We start from the raw sequence: 7,555 nt of genomic DNA on the forward strand, positions 1-7,555 counted from the left end.
TGTTTTTAGAAATCAAAAGGTATATTCTCAAATAGAGGTTATCTAGTAATTAATAATCTTTCACAGTGTTTCTATTCCAAAAGTTAGCCATGGATCAAAATTCAAAATTTTTCAAAAACTAGATTTTATGAATCTCGCTCTACTACCACCTGAAAGTTTGTTAGGGATGTTAAGCTCTTATGAACTAGCCTGAGGCTAGCCGAGAAGAGTGGGGGTGTAAATTGGCAGTTTTTAAAAATTGATCTTTTTAAAATATTTTAAAACATAAAACATACGATCACCCATAAGAAAAGAAAGTGCAGAAATTTAAATGAAAAAATGTAATAAGAAAGAGTACACAAGAATTTTATAGTGATTCGATCAACTTAACCTATGTCCACTCCCTGGAGCCTCTGCTCTAGGTATTGCTCTAATCTTAGTGACTCTCCTTTTACTCCCACAACAAGATGGAGAAGCCTGTACAAAACTCTTTTCCACTGACCCTGGTGAGGCAGAGAACCCAATCACCTTTTGCTTCCTCCTAAAGTAGGTAGAGAACCTTGATCGATTGCTGATGATGACCTTCCCAGAGCCACCAAGGAGCCACAAATGACAAATGGAGAAGATGACTCGAATCCTTACTTGGAGCAACCTTTATGAAATCCCTCACAAACCCTCCCTCATAATATTCTCTCTGTCTCTCCCAAGCTCTCTCTCTCCTTCTCTTGGCCCTCTCAAGTCAGGACAGCAGCAAAAGATCTCTCCTTGAATAATCAAGAGATCTTATAAAGAAGGGCTTAGAATTTGACCTAAATTGCAACTAACCGTTAAAGATATATCAATCCATCTTATACAATCAGTGTATTTTTAGCCCATTCAGCCAGGATGATCTAGGAGAGATGGACGATTAAAACCCTTACTTGTTCTGATCATCTAGGATGATGTGGACATCATCCTGTACGATTAGTTCAAAACCAAAATTATCATCCAAAATATCATTCAGTTCAACTAGAGTCATATATGTTGGACGATGAAAAATATAACTTATCAGTTGGGATGATCCTTAAATTATCCTATACGATTAGTTTGAAATCATAAGTATCATCCAGCACATCGTTCGGCTCGTCTAGGTGATCCAGGAGAAGACAAAAGGTTTTTATAACTAATCACCCAGGATGATATGATTGATTCAATCAAACCTTAATTGCTTTCCTTAATCACCTGATTAATTTAGGCATATTATAATGAACCATCTAGGATAATATAGGATCATCCTGTACAATTTCTTAAAATAAAATCATAGGCAGCTAATTCTTTCTGATTTGAGCCTATCATCTAAGACAATTTGCTTAATTTGGCTGTCTTAATAAGGATGCCCTAATTAGAGTTTCTATTTTTAACTGATCGTCCAAGATGATTTTGGATCGTCTAGGATGATTTGATCAAAAATAGAAAACTCTAAAACATACATAATTTCTCCCCCTGAGTGAGTTTGTGTAATGTTAGATAGCATCAGGATCCACTTTGTTACATTTGACTCATGAAAAGATAAAAAAACTTGAAGTACACTTACAGACTGACTCACTCCTAATCTATCCAATCTTGAGCTGGCTTGATTTGAAATTGATCTTGTGGACCTTAAATATTAGTAGGCATGGCAATAGTAGAGAAATAGAAATGCTAGAAATATTTTCTATCATAAAAATTATAATCCTTGAATCCATGTTTGCAACATTGTGACCTCCTAGGAAGTTATATTAATAGGATAAAATTATGAGTCCCTTAGGCTAAGGTGAATAATATCTCGATAGTTAAGAATTTGGGTTGTTAAACATCATCCATAGTTATTTGAAACCATTTTTTTGTAGAGGAACCCATTTTGGAGTTAAAAGCCTTGCCTACCCACTTAAAATATGTCTTCTTAGGAGAGGAGTCAACTTTGCCTGCCATTATTTTTTCTAAGATAAAACAAGACCAAGAAGGTAAGTTGGTTCTCATCATGTATAATAAGCTTTTGGTTGGACCATTACTAATATTAAGAGAATTAGCCCTTTCTTGTACATGACAAGATTTGATGGAAGAAAACTCCCTTGTAACCAAAGGAGGTTGAACCCTGCAATGAAAGAAGTTATGAAGAAGAAGATACTTAAGTGGTTTGGTATATAAATTATTTACCCTATTTTAAATTATTCATGGGTTAGTCTTATACATCATGTCCTCATAAAAGGATTAACTATAGTGGATAATGAGAAAAATAAATTGATCCCCACTATGTTGGTTAAACATTGAAGGATATGCATAGATTATAAGAAGTTGAACAAAGAAACTAGGAATGAACATTTTCCACTACCCTTTATTAATTAGATGTTAGATAGGTTAGTAAAGCACCCTTTTTATGAGATGGATATTTAGGATATGTCTAGATTCTTATAACACCAAAAGAACAATACAAAACTATATTAATTATTCCTAATGGAACATTTTCATTTAGGAGAATTTCTTTTGGATTATGCAATGCCATTCTACTTCTAAGAGGTGTATGATGTCAATTTTTTTTTAATTTAATTGAGTAAAGCATTGAGATATTTATGAATGACTTCTCTATTATTGGTACTGCTTTGAATTCTTATTTGGAGCATTTATTTATAATTTTAAAAAGATGTGTTGAAATAAATTTGATATTAAATTTGGAAAAATGTTATTGGTAGTAGATGGAATAGTTCTATAGCAAAAGTTTTTTGAGAGAGACTTAGAAGTTGGTTGGGCCAAACACCAAGTCATTGAAAATCTTTCACCACCAACTTCTATTAAATGAATTAGAATCTTTTTGGTACATGTTAATTTTTATAAGAGATTAATTAAGGATTTCTCAAAAATAACTTGACCTTTATGCCATGTACTTGAAAAAGATGTCACTTTTAATTTTATGATGAGTGCATTAAAGTTTTTATCATTTTGAAATAACATTTGATCAATATACCTATCATTGTTGTACCTGATTGAACTTTATATTTTGAAATGATGTGTAATGTTTGTGATTATGTTATTGAAGCTATTTTGGGTGGAGAAGAGATAATAAATTTATGTTATATACTATACTAGCATAATTTTGAATGAGCGCAAGTTAAAAATACTACCACTGAAAAAGAATTATTAAGTATTGTCATTGCCTTTTATAAGTTTAGACCTTATTTCATCAACACCAAAGTTATAGTATATACTAATCATATTTTCATTAATTGTTTTATGACAAAACAAGATGCTAAACATAGATTGGTAAGGTGAATTCTTTCATTGCAAGAATTTGATATATAAATTATAGATATGAAGGTAGCTGAGAATCAAGTGGCTGGTCATTTGTCAAGATTAGATTTTAAAGAACATTCATATAGTGAGTGTGAAATCAATGAATTCTTTCCATATGAGCATTTTTTCGCTTTGTATGCATGTTTTCTACCTTGGTATGCTAGTATTGTGAAATATATTGTAAGTAGAGTGATCCCATTTGATACGTCATGCATACAAAGGCAAAAATTTCTACAAGATGTTAAATTCTATTATTGGGATGAGCCATATTTATTTAGGTAGTGAAAGGATCAAATTACAAGGAGGTGTGCCCATGAAGAGGAATTTGAAGCTATCAATAGGCAATGTCATGACTCAAAATATGAAGGGCATTTTGGAAGATCTAGAACTATTTATAAGATCCTTCAATTTGAATTTTATTGGCCTACCCTATCTAAAGATGTGAATAAATATGTTAAAAAATATGTCAGGTTTAAGATGATAGATAACATAACCATAACAAATAAAACATCCCATAATTATGTATTAGAGGTGGTGATTTTTTATGCTTGATGATTGGACTTCATAAGCTATTTTATTTAATTTTATGGGAATCAATACATACTGATAGCAGTTCATTATGTCTGCAATTGCATTGAGGGAGTATCAACCCCTAAAATTGATTCTATTGTATTGATTAATTTTTAAAGATAAATATTTTTTTCAATGTTTGGAGTACCTAGAGTCATTATTAGTGATGAGGGAAGTCACTTTTATAAAAGGAGAGTGGATGCCTTAATTGTAAAATATGGCATTGAACATAGGGTAGTAACTGCTTATCATTCCTCAAACTAGTGGCCAAGATAAAATGAACAAGAGGGAAATTATGAGAATTTTAGTGAAAATTAAGAATCCAAATATGAAGGATTTGACATTGAAATTAGATGATGAACTTTAGACTTATAGGACTACATTCAAGACACCAATTGGAATGTCTCTCTATATATTAATTTTTAGAAAGAGCTATTATTTACTTTAGATATAATGCATAAAGCATTTGGGTGGTGAAAGAATTAAATTATAATCTTGAAAATGTTGAGGAGAAAAGACTAATACGATTGAATAAGTTGGAGGAATTTAAAAATAATGATAATGAAACAAATTATTTTAGGAGAAAATTAGGAAGTGGCATGAATGTAAGCTCACTAGGAAGGAATTTTAGTTAGGACAAGAAAGGTTCAAATTATTTTCAAGAAAGTTAAAGTTAAGGTAGTCAGGACTATTTAATTTTATTAAGGTGTATCCTTATGGAGTAGTAAGTATTAGGGATACTAGAACCACCCAAAATTTAAAAATCAATGATCATAGACTGGAATCATACTTCGGAGGAGATATATATTGTCTGAGGAGTTTAATGATGTTGGCTCATCCTGAATAGGAGTTTGACATCGTCTGGCTTAAGACTATAAACTTTGTGATCTTTGAGATGCAACCTAATTCTATTTTGTGATTATGTGGAGTGAAATAAGTATTTTATTCATAAATGTATTTAGAATTTTGTTTAGTTATGATAGATGTGTGCTTAAATGATATTGTCAAATAGTCTAATTCACTTTGCTTTATGTTTAGAAAAAAAGAGAGTGGAAAAATGTGCTCGAGCGCCACTCGTCAATGGAATTCAGCATTGAAACATTAAGCTTTTTGAAAATTTCTAGATTAATTTAGCATCACAATGCCATGGAAAGAGTGTACCATAGAGCTAGATCACTCCCATTGCACTGCAATGTAAGGATATAAATGATGTAGCATTGTGCTATCTAGAAAATTATAATTAAATATAATGCCTTGTCTCCCAATTAAAACCATTATTAGAGTAAGTAAAAATCCACGGTGGTGATCGCTTCGAGTTTCATAGATCTCAAATTTTTCAAGTGTAATGACGATGGACCAGTCTAAATACTATAACTTTGATTTCCAAGGCTTGGGCATCTTATCCCAGCACTGTAGCACTAGTACCATCTTTGACTTAACTGAACATTTAATTGACCCAACACTGTGGTGCTTCAACACTTAGTACTTTGGTGCCATAAGTTTATAAAAAGAATATTAGCTTAATTTCTCATTTCAATCTATATTATCTCTCTTTATTGTATTTTTGCAAGCCAATGTTATTGATTCTCACCAGTGAAAATGACCCTTAAAATTACTATTGGAAATAACCATGTCGGCTACAAAATTAATGATCGATAGTTAAAAAAAAGGAGAGTTCTATTCTTAGCCTTTTGCAAGTCTTGTCCCTTTTCTTCAAGAATTCTTTGTGAATGCAAGGGAGGCCTAAGACAATAACGTATTTGTGAGCGGTAAGATGATACCTTTTAGTGTTTTTATTAATAATATTATTGATACTCCCAATTTAAAATTTGGTGATTACACTACTTTTATATACACCCCTATAGATCACCAGGAAGTCCTTAAAGTTTTGAATGTTTCCCACTATATAGTCTAATTGAATGTTTGTGAGGAAAAGATAATTAATTTTTCATCTTCTGCAGTCATGCATGTATCTAAAACTTGGCATTATTTCATCTCAACAAAATTAATACCAAGCACCAATATTAAAGAAGTGAAAAAAGAGTGAGCCTTTCTGAATTAATAAATTTAGATGGGTCAGATTATAGATGTTCATAAAGTTATATATCATTCTTTCTTATATATGATTCAGTGCACTTACATCTATAGGATATGGACACACTTCCCTTATATATTCTTTATGCTTATAGGATTGGGGTCATAGTCAAAATTGGGGAAGAATAGAATTTCAAATTATTTTGTAATTACAAAAGAAAGAAAATTATTGTTTAAGTCTATTATAAGGGAAATAGGGAATTGGAGTAGTCAGCCCAATCCTAGAGCCCATATGACACTAATAAACTAGTGTCGGATCTCAGAAAGTAGGTTATAGGGATACATAATTATAATGAGGAGAGTATTCAGTGGTAACAGGGTATGATCTAAAATGTAGATAATATGATGGACATGTAATAATGATAGTACTAGTTGAGATGTTAAGGAGCTATTAATTTTTTTAGAGTCCAGGCCAAGATGAATTCCATACAACCCTTGCTTTGGAACCTCACAAGTGGTAGTCTGAGTTAGCAACAACAACAGTAAAAACAACAAAAGAGGAAGAGGATAATGAGGATTTAAACTAAGGGGAATTGTATGAATTATCATATGTGCTGAAGCGTGAAATTGAATTGGAAGATTAAATACATATCATAATTTTCTAAATCTAAGATCATCATTCCTAAGTAAGTCAGACGGACTTTTGGTCGGTAGATGTCATCAAGGATTTTATATTTGAAATTCTAGAGAGAGAAGCTTTGTGATTTCTAGAGAGAGAATTTCCATTATTTTTCAAATTTACTCGCTCGCGGTTCTTCCGTCTCATTTTGCGGAAGGAGGAAGGCATGGTGGCGGATGGCCACCGGACTATTATGATATCGTCGGAGTCCTGGGAACTTCGACATCTTCAAGCAGCAACTGATCGTCAAATTGAAATCGATCGTATTCGTCGATCAAGGGGAGAACTTGTCATTTCAGAAAGATTGCCTGAGAAACATGATAAGTCATCGCTGGTAGAAGGTAAAGGTAAACAGGTAGTTGCAGTAGATCAAAATTTCTCTCCAGTTCAGGAGGCTTCCTCTTCAGAATTGAAGATTTTTGTGAATCGATTTGGGAATTCAAGTGCAATCTCTGTCCCTGGCAGCAAGATAAACGCGAATTCCTTAAATTCGGTAAACAGAGAAATTCATTTTCCTATCAAGTCACCTAGTTCTACAGGGAAATTTACTTCCACGCATCACTGCAGTGAAAATCTGATGGGAAGACAATTTCAGTTGGATTCTAATTCGGACTTAAGGGAAGTCAGACAATGTACTTCAGCTGATTTAGGAGGCTGCAATGATAATCCTCTTCAAGCTGGTAGGGAAGGAAGTATTACACAGCAGTTCAAATCATCCTTAGTTGACAAGGGAATATCATTTGCGGACAAGGTTACTGGTGTATTGCTGGAGAAGACAAGCCTTGAACAAAAATCCAGGAATGGATTGATGAAACCTTACATCAAGTTGAATTTCAGAGAGGGAGAGGTTTCATTGTCTGAAGATGGTAAGGCAGTGAAACTTTGTGAAGCAGCTGAAATTACCAATGCTAATAGATTGCTGAAATCATTGGTAATAAAAATATTTGGCAAGGATTTACCTCCACATGTGGTGGCATGGGAAATTAG

Source organism: Dendrobium catenatum, unplaced genomic scaffold (genome assembly GCF_001605985.2).
Source record: "Dendrobium catenatum unplaced genomic scaffold, ASM160598v2 fragScaff_scaffold_156, whole genome shotgun sequence".
NCBI classification, from domain to species: Eukaryota; Viridiplantae; Streptophyta; class Magnoliopsida; order Asparagales; family Orchidaceae; genus Dendrobium; species Dendrobium catenatum.